Genomic DNA, 23096 nt, shown 5'->3' with positions numbered 1-23096 from the left:
ACAGACCGGGTAGAAAGGAGGGGAACCCCAGACAGAGGACCAGGAGGTGGATCCTTCGGGACAGAACTCAAAGGAACAGAGGAGGGGGCAGTGGGCGTATCAGGGTCCAAGGCCCGGAAACGGTTGAGAGTCTGAGGAAGATGGGAAGACTGAGGAGAGGAAGAGCTCAACACGCGAGCATAAGAGACGTTAGCATAAGGCGGGAGCCGGCGAACCTGGCGCCTCGCCTCAGGAAAAGATAAACGTTCCGGTGCTTCAAGTTGAGGACGGCCGCCTCAAGCTTGTAATGGACACACGCACGGGAGAAGGTGGGATGGGCCTCACCTCAGTTGAGGCAGCGAGCTTGGGGAGAAGTGCACTCCGACTTAGAGTGACCTTCACCCCCACACAAAGGACAGAGAGAGACAGTCACAGAGCAGCGGAGGGCACCATGCCCAAACCTCCAGCACTTGTTACAGAGCCGAGGAGAAGGAATGTACTCCTGGACAGAGCACCTAGCACCAGCAAGAATGACAGAGGGTGGAAGGGTCCGACCATCAAAGGTAATCTTCACAACCCGAAGGGATTGACGGCGACTACCACGAGGGGGACGAGTAAACGTGTCCACCTGGAGAACAGAATGGCCCTGGGCCTCAAGGATATGCCGAATATCATCGTGGCAATCCTGCAGATTTCGAACACCGGTTGCAACATGGGGTGGGAGGAGAATAGTGCCAACACTGGCATTCATCCGAACGTTCTTGGAGACCCGAACAGGGATCTCGCCAAGGCAAGATAAGGCAGCCAAGCTGGAAGCTGCATCCCTAGGAGCAGCAACGACACGTATACCGAGACGAGTGGGGTTGAAGGTAACAGACGCATCCACGGAATCTACAAGATGCCGATGGAGGGAGAAATCGTCAGGAGGCGCAGAATCAAGAGGGAGGAGATCAAAGTATTTGGCCCATGAAGCGGGACCAAACAAGGCCTGATACGCGTCAGTACGGGAAGGAATCGAGCGAGTGCGGCCGGGGCGCGAACGGTGTTGAGAACCCCCAGAGAGAGAAGGGTCAAAAGGCGCAGTAGTCACGAGAGACTTAGCCGCACCAGGGGACGAAGTGGTCACCACTGAGGGCTGGGGGCTCATCCCAACCACAGAGGGAGGGGAACTGGGGGAAGAAGTCAGGATGGTCAAAGGAGGAGCAAGGTCGGGGCCCAACGCAACGGAGGCTACAAAGCCCGGTCTTCCAAGACAGGCCGACTCGGGGGCTTGGTCGCCCACCCCACGAGCCCGAGAGGGCACATCAGAAACATTTGACATAGGTACGAAGTGTGATAAATTCATCCACGAATGTGCCCCCATACCCACCATGGAGCCACAATTAGAGGCAGGACACCCAACAGGAAGCTATCGCCGATCTTGCCGGCCCCCCCTCCCCCCTAGGGGTGCGTCGTGAGTATACGCCCCACAAACGCCACCTTAAGAACAGTCAGTCCGTCGAGATCGGGTTCAGTGATGGAAGGAGGATTGACAATAAAAGGTTCCCCTCGCTCTCGACGTTGGGTACTACAGTTCTACGGGTGCAAGAGTATGCCTCCTCAAGCACCCGGGCGTCAAAATGTAAGAAGTTCAAAGGAATAACCAAATCAAGCAAAAGGTCAGCAGGAAACAAGCAGATAGAAGAGGGAGAAAAACCAAACAGAAGGAAAAGGAAAAGTTGTTCACCACAGTTTGAGAGAACAGCAGCAGGATCACAAGGCTACAAAAGGACAGAGGACTGTCCCAAGGAGCATCATACTCCGGCAGCCGCCCACTAAGCCCCCCCTCACGGTGTCAACGAGCTGAACGGGGAGTGGGGCCAAATATTGATAACGTCATGGCATTAGTTTATTTGCGGGTTGTATTGTATCTTAATTTTTGCTTTCAAAATTATATTTATTTACCGCTGTAATGTCTTTTCCATAATATCCCTTATTAAGTCATTTACTAAATTTCCCTTCAAGGCAGAAAATTTAGTACTTTCATTTGCTATATTGCAGCTATTTGTAGAAGTAAAGAATAGCGTTATTTATGGCTACTTTTTATTCTGAAAGTGGCTGTTCTGTAAATGACTAAGTCATTCAAAGTTATTATGCTAATGTACTGTTAAACTCCAATTTATATGTAGTTAATACTATGTATGAAAAGTTTTCACTTAAATTGCTAATGGTTATCTATTTGATGGATAATGTTTGACAGTTCAACAGTTGTTTAGATTGTAGTTAAAGTTCAGTGTAGTTTCGTTATGGTCAGCTCAAAAGCAAATATCAAAAGGATTCAAGATTGGGGTAATGACATTACCCACTAGAATTAGAGGCATGAACAAACTAGTAATTAACCGTCACGCTTGGCGACGTAATTATAGTATAGGCCGAGCCGGTTGAAAATCAAGTAGATAGTATAGTTAACCGTTTTAGATTTTTTTCAAATCCCGAATATCAAAATTAGCAACATCTTGCCTGTAGTATATTATCGCTATTTTAGTGTAAATTTATTACAAGGGGTGGGTTATAGATTGGTAAAATTGTATTGGTAATCAAGATGCAGCCGACAAAAAAAAAAATCATAATTAATTTTATACTAGCAAATAAAGTTAAGCTTTGGTAAACAAATGGCAGAGTAGACGAATTAACTAAAAAAAGTATGAAACTAGACTGGTAGCCAAGTATACAATTAAAATGGCTATCTGTAAGTTACCTTCGTAGAAGGTTTAAAAGATGTCAAATATTTAAACCACGCAAGTTACTGGTTTAATAGGCAACAATGAAAAGCAGTGGCAAAGAGTTCCTTTCATTTTAAAAATATCAGTTTAATACAAACATAAGGAATTTTATTTAAAACGGTCCTCCTTCGTAATTATTTTTTCGGCAGTCACCTAGTGACGTTGTCACGAGATTTAGAGGTCAAGGAGAAGACCACGTAGAAACCATTCTTCAAGACTTAAAAAGCCAAGCGCCTAGAAAAGAAAAACAAGTTAAAAATTAAAAGGCAAGAATTAAATATTACTACACGAGATTTCATAGTTAATAAAAATATTAAGTACTTACCTTCCTCTAAAATAAATGCGACAGTAACAGATGCAAATCGCGATCAAGCAAATTGTAATTAGAAGTATGTTGAGAGCGTATACGTCTATAGCGTAGTCGTCAGATTTTAAGTACGGCAAATATTCAAGAGTTTCCGACCTATGGTTATATTGCACCCAAGCATCCGTTAAGTGCTCTTCATCCTTCCTCCGGATTATACCATTTGTTTTAGTTATAATTTTATTAGGAATATAGGGACGAGGCGTTGATAGATAAGCACTCTTGATACCAGCCTCATGAAGCTCTTGCACAAGAACATTAGCCAATATTTCCGCTAAAACCTCCATTTCGTCCCGTCAACTGTATCAAATACCCGAAGTTGTTTGAGGAGCAGTTTTCACGTGATCCAATCTGATGCGCGGCTGTTGGGTGACTGGCCGTAATGTCGTTGGTGGGGAAACACGAAACTTTAGTTTTTGAGCAAACCAAATGTTTGAGGCTTTGAAAAGTCCGATTCGCGAAACACCATTTTGTTTATACCTAAATGTGTTATCTGCATTGTGCAGCTACCCTAGACTATATGAAGTGGAGTTACAGTGTATGTCAAAAAAAAGTAGTTACGTGATGTTAAAAATCCCCATCACAGGATGGTTAGTCATACAGAGGCATGTGATAAGTAGTTATAAGTGATAAGTTGGCACTGGCAAACTCTGGATGCATTATGAGGATATCATAAACACAAGAATGAATAATGTGGCAGTGATACTAAAAGTCCCCATCTCGCAGGATGGTTAGTCATACAGAGCCATATGTTCAGTAGCCTGCATTGGCAAATTTTGGGTACATTATGAGGATATCCTCAAGAACACGAGAGAGTGAATAAAGCAATTGCAAAGCTCCAGGTACCTCATGCCAATGAGTCTGAATGGTCGGATAACTGGGCATTCGGTGATGTAATGTGGGAGATTATGTTGCAGTTCCTCCTCACAGAGTTTTCACCTGGTGTGCTCAGGATTGGGAGATCCGTCACCTGTAGCCACCTGCTACAGGTAACGGTAACCCAACCTGATAAGACAACCACTGTGTCGCACAGTCTGGTGGACGGTTTGTGCTGTCCATAAACATAGGTATCAGATCTGAACAAATCATAGTTTTTTATACTATATAGTTTTGACAGCAGAGATGGGGATACCTAGGTCTGATTCAACTTCATCTTTGTTACACGCTAATTTAGCCGCAATGACTGTCATTATGATGGGTTATATTTATGTGATGGTTTCCATACAAAGGAGGTTCAAAACCATCCTGCGAGATGGGGACTTTTAGTACCACTGCTGCCTTATTCACTCTTGTGTTCATGATATCCTCATAATGCATCCATAGTTTGCTCTGTGAAGCAATTAACTTATTTATAATTGTTAGTATGAGGTTTTTGCTTCGAGCTTCCGGGAGAAGTTTTCGATTGCTTGAAGAGCAAACTTTGAATCACAAAATATTATTACTCCTGTGATTTTTAATGTACTAATAGCTAGTTGTAGTGCCGCTAGTTCTGCTTGTGTGGAGGTCAGCCCGTTGTTTAAACTGACACTGATAGCCTGCGTGCAAATATTATTTATATAAAACCTACATGCTGCTGCAGTCCGTCCAGTAGAAGATAGGACAGCCGTCAGTGTAAAAACAGTGCTCGTGAGATCTCAAATTTTTGATGGAGGAAACTATTGTTTCAAGTGTGACAGCTTTGAGAAAGAGCAAGATTCTCATTTACCTTTCTTGATGACGGATGTGTATGATACTTAAATGGTGGGGTACAGATAAAGAGGAATATCAGAGATAGGTAGATTGCACTTAAAAGGAATGTTAAGTTTGATAAGATTGTAGGCATTTTCACTCAGCCATTTATTTTAAAAGGAGTGAGTTGGTATGTTGGCACCAGCCAATAGGGGGGTTAACAGCACTGAATAATGTGTCTCTTGAGCATTACAGGAGATATAGGGTCTCCCATGACTAAGGCAAAAGGTCGTGTTGACTTGCATGATTCTCTCTAGTATGGTTGGAAGCATAAGTTCTTCCCTCATGTTGATGATTCTTGTGCATCTTGGGGCACCAAGAATTATCCTCGTGGCTTCATTCTGTACTACTTCAAGTTTGTCCAGTACAGAGGCGGGGACGTTAATTAGGTGCAAAGCATGATAATCAACTAGAAATCTAACAAACATCATATAGAATAATCTGGCATATTTAATATTGATACCAATATTCTTACCATTAAGTGTTTTCAGTGGTTTAAGTATTTCTTTTAACCTACGGTGTAGATTTATTTACTTATTTATTTATATATATACAAGAAGGTACATTGGGATTGTGAGGATACATAGTATAGTAATTACATTCTTGTAAAGCCACTAGCACGCGCAGCGTTTCGGGCAGGTCCTTAATCTAAAAAATTTTAAGTAGGTAAATACTTGCCAAATTTATAAAAATGATAACAGTTACATAACAAGAAAAAATATATAAGATGAGAGAAAATTGTAGGTATATTAAAGCACATAGGTAGCTCAGACTGATTGCAATGACAGGTTGAATGGTAGTTAAACAAAAACTAGTAGGCACAATACAGCATATGGCTAGCACATAAAAGAAGACAGCAATGAACACAATGATAAAGTTGTTTGGATTAAGTACATAAAGATTGGGTAACACTAGATACAGAGCAAATTTAAAGCTCAGTGTAGAAAACTACGAAGATGAAATTAGGTACTTTTTGTTTTTGTTTTTAAATGAGACAAAAGTTTGACAGCTTTTCAATTCACTAATGAGTGAGTTCCATAGACTAGGTCCCTTAATTTGCAGATCGTTTACATCGTTTACAATGTCACTGTTGATACCAACTCCAAGGTATTTGTGTTGCCCACACGTTTCAATGTTCTGGTTGTTGACCTTAAAAGTTATAGGGACAAGAGCTTTCCCTTGGGAAATGGAGAGCTCTGAATTTAGTTATAGGGATAACAAGACCACATTCAATGCTTTTAGCAGCGAGTGATTCAAGTAGAGCTTGCAGTCTAGTTTGGGTATTTGCAACAATGCATATGTCATCGGCATAACAGATGACGGTTTCGTCAGGTAGTGTGGGAATATCAGTTGTTATTTTGTGCATCAGAACATTGAACAGTGTAGGATTAAGCACTCCAACCTGGGGTGTACCAAACTCAAAGAGTGCACAATGTTTACGTTTGACCCCCTTGAAAAGGACTGAGGCGGTTCTGTTACTCAGGTAACCCCTGAGCCATGTAAACAGCTCCTTAACTCCAAAAGAGGCTAGTTGTTCTAAGATTATTTATCTGCTGTATCAAAAGCAGTTTGGAGATCAATAAATGCCGCCCGAGAGCTTGGTTACCCTCTAATAAAATATTCAGCAAAGCAAGTTTGTGTGCTGACGAGTCACAATAACGTGACTGAAATATGTTGACCAAACTACAAACTAGAATAGTGAAATAGACTTGAGAATGGTCCAGGACGGACCGGTCGTCGTCCCTTCACTTTCTAGTGTGTGGTTTGATCAACAAGTTTGTGTGCTTCTTCCAGGAAGGAAACCATACAGGTTAGAAGCAAGGTGGGGGTTGATTTGAAACATTAGTCTGTCGAGTATAATCCTCTCAAGATCTTTACACATCCACGATGTCAGAGAGATGGGTCTGAATTTTTGTGAATTAGGCTTGGGTATGGGTATTAGGAGTCCGTGTCCAGCGGTCAATCAAGACACCCTGCCTTAGACTTTGATTAAACAATTCTAGCAAAGGGCTATTTAGCAGGACAGCAAGTACTCTCGTCGTATTATATGTTATGCCATCCTCTCCAGGAGAGGTAGCCTTACCTTTCTTGAGTGCATCTTTTTTTTTTAAAGGGTGTTTTGCCATAGTTATCATCAGGCCCTATTTCACTACAGGCAATTTCAATACTGAAGTAACGATTTATTTTGGTACTAGTCAGATGGTGTTGTACATCTAGGGACAGGCTGCTTATACCGGCAGTGCTTGCATATTGTTGAAGCAGCATGTCGGAATAGTCTGCCGGTGAGTGGTGATAAAGTTGACGATTGTTAGCATGATAAATATTTTTAATTTTATTCCACATTTGGGATGAGGATGTTGCATGATTAATGCCTTGCTAAAACAGTTCCCAGTGCTGGTTATACACCTGTTCCTTTAGCTCTAAACTCTCGGTTGGTCTTAAGAAATATGTTGAGGGTGTCAGCTGTTTTGTGCGCTTTATACTGTTCAGGTAAGATGAGAACTGTTATGCAGGGGCTTAAGGCGTAAGTCAGTATCACGCCTGTCACTTCTGTCCCTTCCTTGCTGTGTTGGGTCTTGTGGATTTTACAATATAGTCATAAGGACCTGGAGTTACCAATTTTTATAATGTATTAACGGTAGAAATACAGTAAGTTATGTCATTCAGAAATGCGGTATTTGCAAGTTAAATAAATTCAGGGATATTTATTAATTTTTTTTCAAAGCATTTAGGTTTGACATTAGTTATGGTGTATGAACTTTAAAAATGGCAAAAATCATTAATTCGTGAACCATTGAGCCTCTTACAGCATTATCCACGAGATCGTGACTAATGACGTAATAAAGTTTGCCACCCATGAGGTGTGTGTGACGTTAGACGAGTTAAAAGTTAAATATCTTAGACAATAGCATGTCAGTATTTAACAAAAAAAACTTTATCAATTCTATTTGTTTTGGTGTCACCCAAGCCAGTGTGTCTAGCATTAAAAATCACCCATGACAATGATTTGAGAGCTGTTGGTGATTTTTGGAAGAGAATCTTCCACCATTTGATCGCCCCTTACATAAACTAAATTAATAAAACCGGTCGCTGTAGCAATCTGAAATTGCCGATAATGAGTCGCCACTTGTAGTTTTTTATACATGTTTACACACTAGGTTACTTTTAACATGCGTCAAGGTATCGACATCGTGTTAACCAACATTTGAGAATGCTACATAGCCTGAGAGTTTGGGTGGCGTTTTGTTTTTCGGGTTTGCAGTGTATGGTTCCTGTAGGCACAGTACATCAATGTTATTGGCACAAGCGTACATCATTAGATCAAACAGCCTCCTGCACAAGCTTTTCACATCCCACGTGAGAAATTTATCCACTACAAAATTACTTTTAATTTTGTTCATTTACTCGATTGCTTACAAGTGACAATTTTTCAGGGGGTCATTAATATTAAAGTCATCTCTCATCTGCGTAATGGTCAGTTGGTAGCCTATCTTTCTACCACTCTAGTTTCCAAATCAGTAGTGACCAAAAGGTCTTTCAATAACCTAATTAACGTCCATTGTGTCATGTTAATTGAACGTGTCATCCATTCAACCCATTAGTATTTTATAAACCTTCCTTACCATCATAAATCACAACTATTCAGATTTCTTGGGTTATAAGTGAAGAAAACAACCAGTCACCTTATTGTAATTTAAGGTCACAAAATGCACTCGCCAACTCTGACTCTGTATACAAATTCGATTAAAAGGTTATAATAGATTTGTCATTATGAAAAAAATGGTAAAAAAGGGAGAAGAGAGGGGACGCTTAAAAAAAAAAATCTTTAAAACAACAGTAAAAATTACATAAATATTTGTGGTTATGGACATTTCAGACCATTTTTAATCCCATTATTCAGATAATGATCAATACGCAACAAGTAAAACAAAGTACAGACGAAACATTTTTAAAAGTGCATTGGAAGCGTCTTCGAGAAAATAGGGGGGGAGGGAGGAGGGGGTTAATTAAAATTAAATCTTTGCTACATTTAGCGAGTCAACTTAAAACTACTGGCAGAAATCTTCTCCCACATGAACAAACCGTTGTGTGAAGGTAATTCGTCCAAGTAGTCGAGGTCCTAAAATGCAGAAGTCCAATTCTTATTTGCCAATATTCCATCTTATCAAGAATTGCGTCTGAAAACAAAAGAAAGACTAATTAGAACACCTTTTAAGCCCCCAAATCAAAAATCTATTTATTTCACGATTATTAACTTACCTAGCCCAGTGACGCGTTATGATGAAGCAACAGATGTTAAAGCTTAAGTACAAGAAGCTTAACCACATAATCACTGTTATAATGAGGCTCATCACAGACATGATGACGTCTTCACAGTTGTCGTAGGCATACCTCACAGTGTCAGCGAGGTACGGCAGATACTCGTAAACCACAGCGTGAACCACACCGTCCATCCACCGCCAAAGTTCATCCATGTATTGCCTACCCGTTATTGCCAAGATGTCACTGCTAGCAGCATCCATCACTGCAGTGTCGAGTCTTGCAGTGGGATTTATAGCGGTGATTCCTCTCCGACCTAAAACGTGACGCAACCCAAGCACAACGTATTGATAAATGTTAAAATGTACGATATCCATTTGCCGTAATATATACACAAAATGTGTATATGTGTTAAAAGAACATCTATAGGTAAGCTACAGAACGAGCAACCGCTGAGCAACTGAGCCTTAAGTGGCTGGCAGAAAACACGAAACGTTCTTTTTTCACGGTGAAGAAAATGGGTGTTGGAAAGGTTTGGAGTTTTGAACAGCCCGATTTATGAGACATTAAACCATCCTCATTGGATTAAGCCCAAATATTAAAGATTAAAATACAAAAATCTGTTATAGCTCAGCCCGCAGCCCGTCCTCCAAACAAAGATCCAAAAGTGATTCCATGCACCCGCCAAACCCCCTGTTTATGAATGAAAAGCGGTTTACACACGACTCACAACTGCTGACGTTCGAACATATCCGGAACAAGTGCTTCACTGACGAATTTTGTTCGAACCACAACGCTGTAAATGCTTCACCCACGTACTACAAATACAAATAATCGCCAACAGAACCTAAACACCTGACCTAACCTAACCTATGCCTATTTATACACAATATGCAAATATATTATAATATTAATTTATACTTGAGAAACTTCCCGTTTTAAATGAACAGCATATTAAAATTTATGAATGCGTCTGTGGGGTTGACCGCTGAATGTAATGGACTTGAGTCGAGGATGGGTTGCAACAGAAGCATGTAAAAATTTATGAATGCGTTTGTGGGGGGTCGACCGCTGGATGTAATGGACTTGAGGACGGGTTGAAATAATCGCCAACAGAACATAAACACCTAACATAATCAATGCCTAATTATATTTACAAGTTAAAAAAAAAAACTTTAATATTAGTATAGACTTAACAGTATGCTAATATATAATAATATTAATTCATATTTGAGAAGATTCCTGTCTTGAATGAATAGCATGTTAAAATTTATGAATGCGTCTTTGTGGTCGACCGCTGGATGGAATGGACTTGGCCTGAGGACAGGTTGCATAGCTACATTGTATAAAATGACTCATTTAGCAAAACTGGAGCGTCCATGGAGAATCCACATACATTTGTATTTCATTTAATACAAAACTCATAACATAACGTAATGTCAAGTAATGACGTTTTTCTAAACATTACCAACGTTAAATGATCAACATTGACGTTTTACTAGACTTTACTAACGTTAAATATTCAACATTGATGTTTTACTAGATTTTACCAACGTTAAATGTTCAATACTGACGTTTAAATATGCACTGAGGTCAGGTTCGAAACGTACTAAACATCCTATTATCCTATTACATAAGACCTTCCGAGGGTCTCTGGCTATTTTAGGTGACTAAGGTTCTACCCTAAACTTATTAGGCTGCACCAGGAATGGCATGATATTCGATAATTAAAACTTCTAAATTTCCGGAAGAAAATTAAGAGCTCCTACAATAATTAATTCCTATTTGGATTATGCAGTTAAGTTTGCTTGCCATGCTATAGAATGGACATGAGTTCCCTTAAACGAGAACAGAGAAAGATGACAAAAGTTAATCCCAGGACTTTGAAAATCTCCCTCATGAAGATAGATTAAAAAAAACCCTAATTTACATTCTATATATTTTTTATTAATACATGAGGTACATCTGCATTTGTGCAGCTACCCTAGACTATATGAAGTGGAGTACAGTGTCAAAAAAGCTAACTACGTGATGCTAAAAAATCCTAATCACACAGGATGGTTAGTCATACAGAGGCATTTAATAGGCACTCTGCACTGGCAGACTCCGGATGCATTTTGAGGATAGCATCAACACGAGTGAATAAGGTAGCAGTGGTAATAAAAGTCCCCATCTCGCAGGATGGTTAGTCATACAGGGTCATATGTTTAGTAGCCTGCACTGGCAAATTTTGGGTGCAATATGAGGATATCCTCAAGAATACGAGAGTGAATAAAGTAATTGCAAAGTTCCAGGTACCTCATGTCAACTGGTCTGAAAGGTCTAATAACTGAGCATTCGGCGATATAGTGTGGGAGATTATGCCGCAGTTCCTGCTCACAGAGTTTGCATCTGGAGTGCTCAGGATTGGGAGATCTGTCACCTGTAGCCACCTGCTACAGGTAACGGTAACCCAACCTGATCCTTGCAACCACTGTGTCGCACAGTTTGGTGGACGTTTTGTGCTGCCCATAGATATAGGTTTCAGATCTGAACAAATCATAGCTTTTAATACTAGTACTTTCAGGTCGTTGCGAGTCGGTAATTTCTTTCCTATCAGACCTGAGTGTTTGAACCAATACAGTTTTGACAGCAGAGATGGGGATACCTAGATCTAATTTAACTTCATCTTTGTTGCACGCTAATTTGGCTGCAATGTCTCATTATGATGTGTTATATTTATGTGTGACGGTATCCATATAAAAGATTCGAGACCCTTTACTCTGCAGCAATTAGATCATATATAATTGGATAGAAAGCCATACATAAATAGGGACGACTGAAATATTCAAATTAATGAAATTGTATAACAAAGGGGATAGATGGTTAAACACATCACATTATATAAATAGGAGTTGCTTCGTATAGGCTTTCTGTGGTTTCCTTAATTTGTATGCTCTTAATTAGAAACTGTAAAATGCGAGATTAAAAACGCTTAAGTTGCATTCTCAAGAAAGGCGAAGAGTAAGGGTGAACTATATTGATGGATGAAAAGGTATGACAAGAACACGAAACAATTTACGTATCTTAGATTAGTTGTAGATTCAAAGAATGACCTGGGTCAATACTGGTCAGGAAAGCCAGTAAGTAAGTAAGTAATTATCAAAAGAAGGCACCAAACCGGGAAGGCTATGTAGCACCATCAAATACGCAAAATAATCAGAGGGCGCTAAATATCACCAAGGATGCCAATACGAGAACAAAAACGCATAAGGCGAACGATATCAAAAGTATCCGAGTCACCAAGAATTCTATCGAGGGATAGGTGACCGCGAGGGGCGGTCGGAAAGCAAGACACACGCTCGTCCTGGAAGTCAGGACATTCAAGAAGGACATGCACGACCGTAAGAGGGACAATGGAACTAGGACAATAAGGAGCAGGGCGGCGCTCCATCAAGTGACCATGGGTTAAGCGAGTATGGCCAATACGCAACCTCGCTAGAGCTGTTTCCCACCGCCGGTTACGGTGGAAGGAGGACGGCCACGAGGAAACACAACATTTAAGAGTACGTAGCTTGTTACCAGTAACAGACAACCAAGAAGCCTGCCAACGGGTAAGGACTGAGGAATGGATAACCGGGTAAAAGTCGGAATACGGAATGCCTTTACGAGAGATGGGACAAGAGCGGACAGCTTCCTTAGCGGCAGCATCCGCACGCTCATTTAAAGACACGCCAATATGGCTGGGAACCCAACAAAACTCAACCGACTTAAATTTACTGTGAACGAGAAACAGCCAATGCTGGATCTCGACAACTACCGGATGAACTGGATTAAAGCACCCGAGAGCCATGAGGGCACTACGAGAGTCAACAACAACCACAAAGGAAGACTGACAACGAGAAAGCAGGAGACGAAGAGCATAGAGAATAGCATAAAGTTCCGCTGTAAAGATGCTAGTCTCCGGAGGCAAGCGACACATATAAGTGCGATCAGGAAAAACAACAGAGTAGCCAACACCGTCCGCTGACTTAGACCCATCGGTGAAGACAGAAACGGAGCGGGAGTGAGAAGAAAAGTGCTCGAGGAAAAGGCGTTTTAGAACTGTAGGAGGGGTAAAAGCTTTAGTGATACGAGTCAAGGATGTACAAAACCGCGGAAGAGGGACCCTCCACGGGGGCAAAGAAGGAACAACACGAGGAGAAACATCAGAAATACGAACGGAAAGAGAATCCTGCAGGCGAGATAACCGGACAGAAAGAGGGAGGTGGTGAAGAGGAACAGGAACCGCAGGAGGGGTAAAAGTTAAAGCACGACAGAGACGAGAGGAAGGATGTTGCAAGGACCGCGCAAGATAGCGAAGACAGTAGCGATCACGGCGGTCCTGGAGAGACAGGAAGCCAGTGTCAACATACAAGCTAAGGACGGGAGTCGAACGAAAGGCACCAGAACTGAGGCGCAACCCAGCATGGTGCAAAGCATCAAGACGGCGAAGAGTAGAAGGAGAAGCAGACGAGTAAGCAGGGCAACCATAATCGAGCTTAGACAGGACGAGAGAGGAATGTAAAGCAAGGAGAGTGCGCCTATCTGCCCCCCAAGAAGTATGGGACAAGACCCGAAGGAGGGTAAGGGACTTAGAGCACTCAACACGGAGGTAAGAGATATGGGGAGACCAAGACAAACGAGTGTCAAGGAATAACCCCAAAAGCTTCGCGGAATCTTTGTATTCAAGGGGATGACCATAAAGTGACAAAGAGGGACGAAGAACAACCCGTTTCCGCGTAAAAGTCATGGCACAAGTCTTAGAAGTAGAGAACTTGAAGCCATGACCTGTGGCCCAAGACGACACGGCATCAATCGCAAGTTGAAGCCGGCGTTGAAGGAGAGGCGAATCATCACCCTGACAACAAAGGGTAAGATCATCGACATAGAGAGCGGAGAAGACACCAGAAGGAAGAGAGGAAAGAAGACCATTGAGGGCAACCAGAAAAAGAGTAGTGCTCAGAACACTACCCTGGGGCACACCTTCGTATTGCTGAAAAGAGGGAGAGAGAGCGGTACCAAGGCGCACCCGAAAGGAACGACGAGAGAGGAAGCTGCGGAGAAAGAGAGGGAGATGACCACGAAGGCCAAAAGAATGAAGTTGAGATAGGATATGATAACGCCAAGTGGTGTCGTAAGCCTTTTCTAGGTCAAAAAGGACGGCAACAACGGAGGTCTTCGCAGCAAAAGCAGTACGTATATAGACCTCCAAGTTCACCAGGACATCTGTCGTGCTGCGGCACTTGCGGAAACCAAATTGAGAAGGGGAGAGGAGGTGATGGTGTTCCAGGAACCACATCAGACGAACGTTAACCATACGTTCAAAGAGTTTGCAGACACAACTTGTGAGAGCAATAGGGCGAAAGTCCTTAGGGGAAGTACCCAGAGACCCCGGTTTGCGAACAGGGAGGACAACGGCATCGAGCCAGTCCTCAGGGACTGACGACGACTCCCAGATCCGATTATACAGACTCAGTAAATACTGAGACGTGCTCGGAGGGAGATGGCGAAGCATCTCATAATGAATACCATCGGAGCCCGCCGCCGTAGAACCGCAGAGGGCCAGGGCAGAACGAAGTTCAGAGAGAGAGAAGGGATCATTATAGGGAAGCTGAAGATGAGTGCAGAAATCTAAAGGACGAGACTCAAGGACAGGTTTACGAAGAAGGAAAGATTGGGGAAGATGAAGACCAGAGCTAACAGAAGAAAAGTGGGAACCCAGTTCGGAAGCGACCTGCAACGGGTCCGCCACAAGAGTATCATGGAGGTGAAGGACCGGTGAAACATCGGGAACGAACTTACCCGCTATCTTGCGGATACGCTTCCAGATCTGGGCCAGAGGGGTTTCGGACGTAATTGTCGAGACATAAGATGCCCAACATTCACGTTTAGCCGTACGGATGGCCCTACGGGCCACCGCACTCGCTTTCCGAAAGAAAAGAAAAGAATCGGTCGTCTGCCTACGGCGGTGCTTCTTCCAGGCTGCACGCTTACAGCGGACAGCCCGAGCACAGTCCGCATTCCACCAGGGAACGCACTTCCGTGGACCCCGAGAGGAAGAGCGAGGAATAGAGCGGAGGGCAGCGTCGAAGACAGTGTCATGAAAAAGGAGGAGAGCGCGAGAGAGGGGCAGAAGGGAGAGGTCAGAGAGAGTAGCACTGAGGGAAAATAGGGTCCAGTCCGCCTTAGCAAACTGCCACCTAGGGAAAGAGAGGGAAGGGCGAAAAGAGAAAAAGGAAACAAGGATGGGGAAATGATCACTTCCATGGAGGTCATCAAGAACCTGCCATGTGAAATCTAAGTAAAGAGAAGAAGAGCAGAGAGAAAGATCAAGACAAGAAAGGGTACGAGTTCGAGAGTCCAAATGAGTGGGCTCACCAGAATTCAGAAGAGACAGGGAAGAAGAGAGGAGAAACGGCTCAAGGAGGCGACCCCGGGTATTCGTCAGAACGTCACCCCAAAGAGAATGACGACAATTGAAGTCACCCAGCAGGAGCACAGGCTCCGGCAAGGAGTCTAGGAGGTGTTTCAAATCAGGAAGAGAGAGCGGGACACTCGGGGGGAGATAAATGGAACAAACTGTGTACCATTTCCCCACAAAGATACGAGCAGCAGAACAATGGAGAGGCGAAGGAAAAAGTAAAGGAACAAAGGGAACATCAGCCCGAATCAAGAGAGCAGAAGAATTAGAAGCCCCAGCAATGGCTGGGGGGGGGGGAGAGAAAGGAATAGCCACGAAAACGACCAGGACGAGCACCAAGCATCGGCTCCTGGAGACAGACACAAAGGGGCGAAAACCGCGAAACCAGAAGTTGGAGTTCGAGGAAATTGGCGTAATAACCTCGAACGTTCCATTGAAGAATGGACAACGACGAGAAGAGAAAGGACAAAAACAGAGAATAAGGAAGAAACAAAGGCGAAAGACCAACAGAGCACGTTAAAGAATATCAGGGTCGGGATCAGGGTCAGCAAAGTCAGGGTTAGGGGGCATGGGTAAACTGAGCAAAGACGGAGGGAAGGAAACGGGAGAACAGATCAGAGGTGGGCGGGCAGGGTCCGGAGGAGGAGGAGGAGGAGGAGGAGGAGGACGAGACAACGGAGAGGAGCAGTCAAGGACAGCAGCAGGAAGAGGGGGAGTAGAAAGAGAGGAGCGCACCCCAGCAAGAGCAGCAACCGAAAGGGAAGCAGGGGCCAAAGAAACCTCCATAGCGGGAACAGGGGGCGCAAGCACTGAAACGGGAGTGGAAGGAGCAACAGAGCCAGGAGGAGGAGCTGAGGAAGAAAGCGAAGCCTTCTTACCCGCCGGGGAAGAGGAAGGAGAGGAGCCAGGCTTACGCTTCTGACTTAAAGAGACCGGTGTCCCAGCAACTACGTACCGGGCAACGGATTCCAGTGTCTCAACAGGAGAAGCCGAACGAGAGCACACACGACGGCCGTTAGGAGAGCGATGGACATCCGCCCGCACCGACAGGCGGCGGGGAGAGCCGATAGATGGAGGAAGAGGATGGGAAGGAGGATCGGAGGGGGACGAGGAAGGAGACACAGAAGACACGACAGACCGGGTAGAAGGAAGGGGAACCCCAGACAGAGGACCAGGAGGAGGATCCTTCGGGAGAGAACCCAAAGGGACAGAGGAGGGGGCAGTGGGCGCATCAGGGTCCAAGGCCTGGAAACGGTTGTGAGTCTGAGGAAGGCGGGAAGGACGAGGAGAGGAAGAGCGCAACACGCGAGCATAAGAGATATTAGCATAAGGCGGGAGCCGGCGAACCTGGCGCCTCGCCTCAGGAAAAGATAAACGCTCCCGGTGCTTCAAGTTGAGGACGGCTGCCTCAAGCTTGTAATGGACACACGCACGGGAGAAGGTAGGATGGGCCTCACCGCAGTTGAGGCAACGAGCCTGGGGAGAAGCGCACTCCGACTTAGAGTGACCTTCGCCACCACACAAAGGACAGAGAGAGACAGTCCCGGAGCAGCGGAGGGCACCATGCCCAAACCTCCAGCACTTGTTGCAGAGCCGAGGAGAAGGAATGTACTCCTGGACAGAGCACCTGGCACCAGCAAGAATGACAGAGGGTGGAAGGGTCCTACCATCAAAGGTAATCTTCACAACCCGGAGGGGTTGACGGCGACTACCACGAGGGGGACGAGTAAACGTGTCCACCTGGAGAATAGAATGGCCCTGGGCAGCGAGGATATGTCGAATATCGTCGTGGCAGTCGCGTAGGTCCCGAACACCGGTCGCAACATGGGGCGGGAGCAAAATAGTGCCAACACTGGCATTCAACTGAACGTTCTTCGAGACCCGAACGGGGGTCTCGCCAAGGCAGGATAAGGCAGCCAAGCGGGAAGCAGCATCCTGAGAAGGAGCAGCAACGACACGCGTACCGAGACGAGTGGGGTTAAAAGTAATGGAGGCATCCACGGAATCAATGAGATGTCGATGAAGGGAGAAATCGTCAGGAGGCGCAGAATCAAGAGGGAGGAGATCAAAATATTTGGCCCACGAAGCGGGACCAAACAAGGCTTGATAGGTAGCAGAACTGGAAGGAATCGAGCGAGGGCGGCCGTGACGAGAACGGCGGTGAGAACCCCCAGAGAGAGAGGGGTTAAAAGGCGCAGTAGTTACAACTAGAGAAGGAGCCGCGCCAGGGGACGAGGTAGTCACCACTGGGGGCTTGGGGCTCGACCCAACCACAGAGGAGGGAGGGGAGCCAGGGGAAGGAGTCAGAGAGGCCAAAGGAGGAGCAAGGTCGGGGCCCAATGCAGCGGAGGCTACAGAGCCCGGTCTTCCAATACGGACCGACTCGGGGGCTTGGTCGCCCACCCCACGAGCCTGAAAAGGTAAGCCAGAAGCAGCCGAAACAGGGGTTATCATCTTGACGAAATTACGAATTCACTCACGAATGTGCCCCCACACCCACCATGGAGCCACAATTAGAGGCAGGACACCCAACAAGAAGCTATCGCCGATCTTGTCGGGGCCTCCTAGGGGTGCGTCGTGAGTATACGCCCCACAAACGCCACCTTAAGAAACCGACAGTCCGTCGAGATCGGGTTCAGTGACGAAGTGGGGATTGACAATAAAAGGTTCCCCTCGCTCTCGACGTCGGGTACTGCAGTTCTACGGGTGCAAGAGTATGCCTCCTCAAGCACCCGGGCGTCAAAGTAGAAGAAGTCCAAGGGAAGAACCAGAACGAGCAAAAGGTCGGCAGGAAACGGCAAGCAGATAGGAGAAGAGGGGGGAGAAAAACGAAACAGAAGGAAAAGGAAAAGATGCCCAGCAGAATTGGAGAGGACGGCAGCAGGAGCACAAGGCTAGAAAAGGACAGAGGACTGTCCCAAGGAGCATCACACTCCGGCAGCCGCCCACTAAGCCCCCAGACGGCGACAACGAGCTGAGCGGGGAGGGGGAGGAAAGCCAGTAAATACTGGCTTGGAAATAGGATAATAGATTGCCCTAAACGCTATGCGTGTCAGTGGCTTTACAAGAATGTAAAAACCATCGGTGCTATGCACTCATTAACCCAATGTACCTTTTTATGTATATAAAATAAATAATTTATGGAACAAATTACTGGTTAACATAGTAGACTTTGGATTGCTAGATTTACTCAATCTTAACGCTATTTCATTTTGAATGGATTGTTTTGAGCGTAGATTACACTTGTATGAACGAGTTAGTGGATATAAATAGGAACTGCCTTGTATGGCCTAATAGGCTTTCTGCAATGGCCTATATTATGCTATTTAATACACCATAATCCAGCGTGATTTATGGAACTAGGCGTCTGTATACTATATAAACTGGCTCTGGCGCAAACATCTCCCAACCCATCACTGATAACACCAGGTTTTCCATCAAGTATAGGTTGTATAACTAGTGTTGTACCATGTAAATCGTTAAATATTTCCGGAACTGCTTTCCTGGCATACCAGCTTTATCGGTCAAGACGCCAGCTGGGGTCTTGACCTGTGCTGCGAGTGGAACTTTGGTTTAGCTCTAGACCCCTAACCCCAAACTTCATCACCAATGTTTGACATTCTCAAGTTGCGACTGCTAGCCCTCGCAAAGATGCAATTAACTCTCATCCCTGTCCAGGGCGCATAGAGGCCATGAGATCATTTCAGAGTATGTGGTGAACAATGAGGCACAAAACGTTAACATTACCTTTATACCTCTATTTTAGATTAAAGATTAGCATTAGTCACAAGTTACATTGTTGCTCACGTCCCTGGCGTGGACTAGGCAATCTTCGGAGATTGTTGGTGTCAAACTTTTATAGAGCATTTTTCTATATTTTATCAGCCGTTTACTTAAATTGCTTAAGTAAAAAGAATAATTTAACGTAAAGTTCAAGGAGATTGAATGCCTTGCAAAGATGGTTTTCATTTCAAAATGCCAAATTTCAGACCGATTGCCAAAGATTCAGACTGCTCGTCTAAAGACCGACATCCCCCCCCCCAAAAAAAAAAAAAAAAATTGACAGTGTACGGCCTTTTGTTCGACAGGATTAAACGCAGTCTGCTCGTTACAACGGACAGTTACGCTAGGGATTCTTCGGAGCTATTGTCCGTCATGCGCATGTCAAGTCATTAAGAAAATGACAAAGTACCAGCTAACTAATCCTCACGAGTAACATTTACATATAAAATTGCCACTGAAGCCATTTTTAGTGCTGTAGCTAAATTTAAATCCGACATTAATAACCCTAAAATTTGAATATTATTATAATTTAGTATCTAGGTTTATTAATGAACTTTTAAAGCCTTTATTTATTTTAGCTATTTAGGGTACATTGTACGTGTTACACCAAATTTTTAAAGTTTAATAATACAGTTAAAAACCAATTATAAGATAAAATGTTTTAAAAAGTGCTTAAACAGAAGTTTAAATAATGCATCAGTAAGAATATTCCAAAGTCGACTGCATGGTTCAATGTTGCTCCCAGGAGATCACGGGTTTCCAGGCGTTAGGCAGTTTTGTCTAGCGAATCCAATAATCGGGTACGTGTGGCAGTCAGTCTGTGTGACTAGAAAAAAAATTAATGTCGAGTTATTAGATAGCAAGAAAACTTAAATATTTTGGCTAACGATGTTTACTTGCATAAAAGAATTATTAGATGTCCAAGTAAAACTTTACTCACAAAACACATTTTTGCATCTTCAGCGTAGATCAGGAGCAATATGCCGGCCGTCCACGTCAAGAGCGCGAACAATATACAAAGTAACCGGAGAAACCCAACACAGACATCTTTCACCCTGTTTGGGGGACATTTGTGGGGATCACAACTCCCTGGAATAGTTCCGTACCCGGTTGGCATAATGATACCTGAAAAAAAACTATGTACTTAAAAACTATAGCTAAAATATCCTCATGTTTAAAATGCACTCAAATTCATCATCGACCTTCCAATACCTCACTGTTTGTTATAGATCTGCAAGACGCCAAATGTTTTGCGTGACTGAAGGCTGTCGAATGCAATCTAGATGAAGAAACCTTCCTCGGTGACGCAATGAAGCTCACGTAACATTCTTGTTTCGAAACACTCAACACTTTGCTTCACGAATCAAATACTGAGTCGAGCATTGCGGTTTGAAATTAGGCCTGACACATTTTTCAAATACATAACACAGTACAACGCATTCTTAAACCATTAGTTAACTGTTCCTCAATACTGTAGCTATTTTTCTGTTATCTATTAATGAAAAACTTTACGTGTAACTCAACTAATTACGTTAAAAATTAGAATTGTGCTTCACTCGCTTTAAATATTCGAAAGGCACCTCTCTAAAAGCTTTACCCACTTGGTGTAAATCCACATAAGAGCCACCAGATCCAATACACCTACTTTAGGCAAATACATGAAACAATAATTGATAACATTACTGATTAACATGTCGAGAAAATGTTGTTTTGGATTACACAATTGAGAAAAATTACAGAATGCTCCTTTGGAATCAATGGATTTTTTGAAGCATCTGCGAGACTTGTAAATGAATGAGATTGGGTGCATATGAATAGAAGCTGCCTCATTTGGCCCAATAGCGCTTCTGCAGTTTCCTTACTTTCTATGAAGTCGGGTTGCTCGACAAGTAAAAGTTTTCTAGATTGCATTTCGAACGTAGAGAGTAAATGAGACACGTCTCGAGGAAGTTCCGAACGTAACAGTTGCGAATCGTTTATGGGAGTGTTCACATTATCTGAGTGCGTTGTATTGCTCACGTTGTGATTAAGATCATAGAGTGGTTTATATTACATTGCAATATGAAGACGAGGTGAAATATACCTCCGCGTATCGGAAACTTTCACCCTAAGTAAATATTTCGCGAAGGGAAGTGCTTCGAAAACTCGTTTAATGTTTTGAAACTCGTTTCACTAAGTCACGAAGAAAGGTTTACTTGGTACATCCGCTAAAGTCTTTACAGTAGTCCAACGTGAGAATTGAATTTGACCACACTGATTTTCTTCGGTTGAGGGTTGTAGACGTCGTATATCACTAACGATATACAACCATCGCAAGGGATTTGTAATTTGTATTTAGGTAAAGTTTGTGGTGGAGCAGAAAATGCTCGCGAACGAGAACAAACGTACGTTAGTATGTCGCGTTAGTTTCTCTGACGCTGTAGAGGATGCTGTCCCTCCGCCACCGGTGCTCCCGAGGATGGTGATGGTAGCAGCGCTCCTCTGGCTGAGTACCTGTGTTATACTTTTGTTCTACTTGACCATTCCTCCGTTCTGCTGGGTGAGTACTGATTTACCTCTTTAACTTACTAAGAGATGTAGTTCGCTATAGGATATGAACATGCTAACCATTACTTTCAAAAAGTCTCTTAAATTCTTTTGCTTCAAATGTTTCAGAGGGAGTTTACACATGGGTACTTGGGGATTGGGGGGGGGGTAGTTGGGTCTTAAAATACACTAAAGTGATGCCTGTGGCTAAGCATTCAAATAAATATGGTAAACTCTCAAATACCATATTACTCTTGTATATCCACTAAACTCTTATTTTCAACTACGCTTGAAACAATAGTAATACCACAATGGTTACCCGGTATAAAGTTAAATAATGCAGTACTTCGGAACCAGTATTTACATTAGATTTTAAAATCTAATTTTTAGGTATGTACTAGGTTTCGTGTTTTTTGATGTAACTGACTGTAAATATCTAAACTGATGTTTGATTTCCTTAACCTAGCTCAATGGGACCTTGGAGGCTACAAGATTTCGCGAGGACAATACCACATCGTGTTGGACCGACTAAATGCTTTGGCATAGATGACATCTTCATCAACAACGAGGCTACTGCAGCTTGATGAACAGTAGTTGATTTTAATGTGACTTGCGTGATATACATATGTTTTTAATTGTATTATAGCACAATAAACTTTGCTGGTATCTTAAATTTAACTTGATATCCTTGGTCTAGATGTTAATTGAAACGGAAAAGGTTCTAAAAACTCTAATCTTTAGTGTTGTACAAAAATAACTGTCACATTTTTCTCTACGTGATCGAGGAAGGTTTTGAAATAAGACTGGAAATGCTTACAGAAGGGAAACTACTGCTAACTGAAAGGTATTCAGTTCCACAAATTAGGGAAAGACTTTGTGGTACTTGAACATGCCGATCCAACCCAACCTCCGACCGGACGAAAGAGGGAGCGAAGAGCACAGTACGTTCTGTATCAGAGCCTGTACGAGAAGGATCGTTCAAAAGCCGCTGCGCGCGTCCTTTCCGGAGACTGGAAAGTAACTCCTACTGAGGTGGAGCCAGCTCTTCTTCCATTTTGGGAGGCGCTATTCTCTAGACCCACATCACCGGACCGTCGCCCAATTCGTGACCGTGATCCAGTTACTCGGCAACTAGGGGACCATATAACACCAGAGGAAATCCTTGTTGCTCTCAAGGCAAGTAGCAATGCTGCTCCCCGCCCAGACGGTATCGCTATACGTCTACTTAAAGCTATACCAATCGGGGTGTTTG

General features: G+C 43.6%; 4 long non-coding RNA genes across 6 annotated transcripts; 1 reads left to right on the top strand and 3 right to left on the bottom strand.

Moving 5' to 3' along the window:
* Positions 1–2795: 2795 nt before the first annotated feature.
* On the bottom strand, positions 2796–3609 carry LOC123757025 (uncharacterized). Its single transcript, XR_011229653.1, has 2 exons — positions 3067–3609; positions 2796–2975 (listed from the first exon to the last, which is right to left on the bottom strand). It is a non-coding gene; the product is annotated as an uncharacterized lncRNA (long non-coding RNA).
* A 4903-nt stretch (positions 3610–8512) lies between these two features.
* On the bottom strand, positions 8513–9974 carry LOC123757024 (uncharacterized). Its single transcript, XR_011229730.1, has 2 exons — positions 9094–9974; positions 8513–9011 (listed from the first exon to the last, which is right to left on the bottom strand). It is a non-coding gene; the product is annotated as an uncharacterized lncRNA (long non-coding RNA).
* Positions 9975–19872: 9898 nt separating this feature from the next.
* LOC123756835 (uncharacterized) lies at positions 19873–21070 on the bottom strand. Of its 3 annotated transcripts, none has more exons than XR_011229729.1 (4): positions 21056–21070; positions 20531–20810; positions 20259–20454; positions 19873–20144 (listed from the first exon to the last, which is right to left on the bottom strand). It is a non-coding gene; the product is annotated as an uncharacterized lncRNA (long non-coding RNA). The 3 variants fall into 3 exon arrangements; XR_006772683.2 differs by lacking the exon at positions 21056–21070 and adding an exon at positions 21002–21016; XR_006772684.2 differs by lacking the exon at positions 21056–21070 and having other exon boundaries at positions 20259–20443; positions 20531–20683.
* A 181-nt stretch (positions 21071–21251) lies between these two features.
* On the top strand, positions 21252–22510 carry LOC123756836 (uncharacterized). The gene is made up of 2 exons (XR_006772686.2): positions 21252–21857; positions 22311–22510. It is a non-coding gene; the product is annotated as an uncharacterized lncRNA (long non-coding RNA).
* The last annotated feature ends 586 nt before the right edge of the window (positions 22511–23096 follow it).

This window comes from Procambarus clarkii, chromosome 26 (genome assembly GCF_040958095.1).
Source record: "Procambarus clarkii isolate CNS0578487 chromosome 26, FALCON_Pclarkii_2.0, whole genome shotgun sequence".
Classification (NCBI taxonomy): Eukaryota; Metazoa; Arthropoda; class Malacostraca; order Decapoda; family Cambaridae; genus Procambarus; species Procambarus clarkii.
This window is presented reverse-complemented; position numbering and strand designations above follow the sequence as displayed.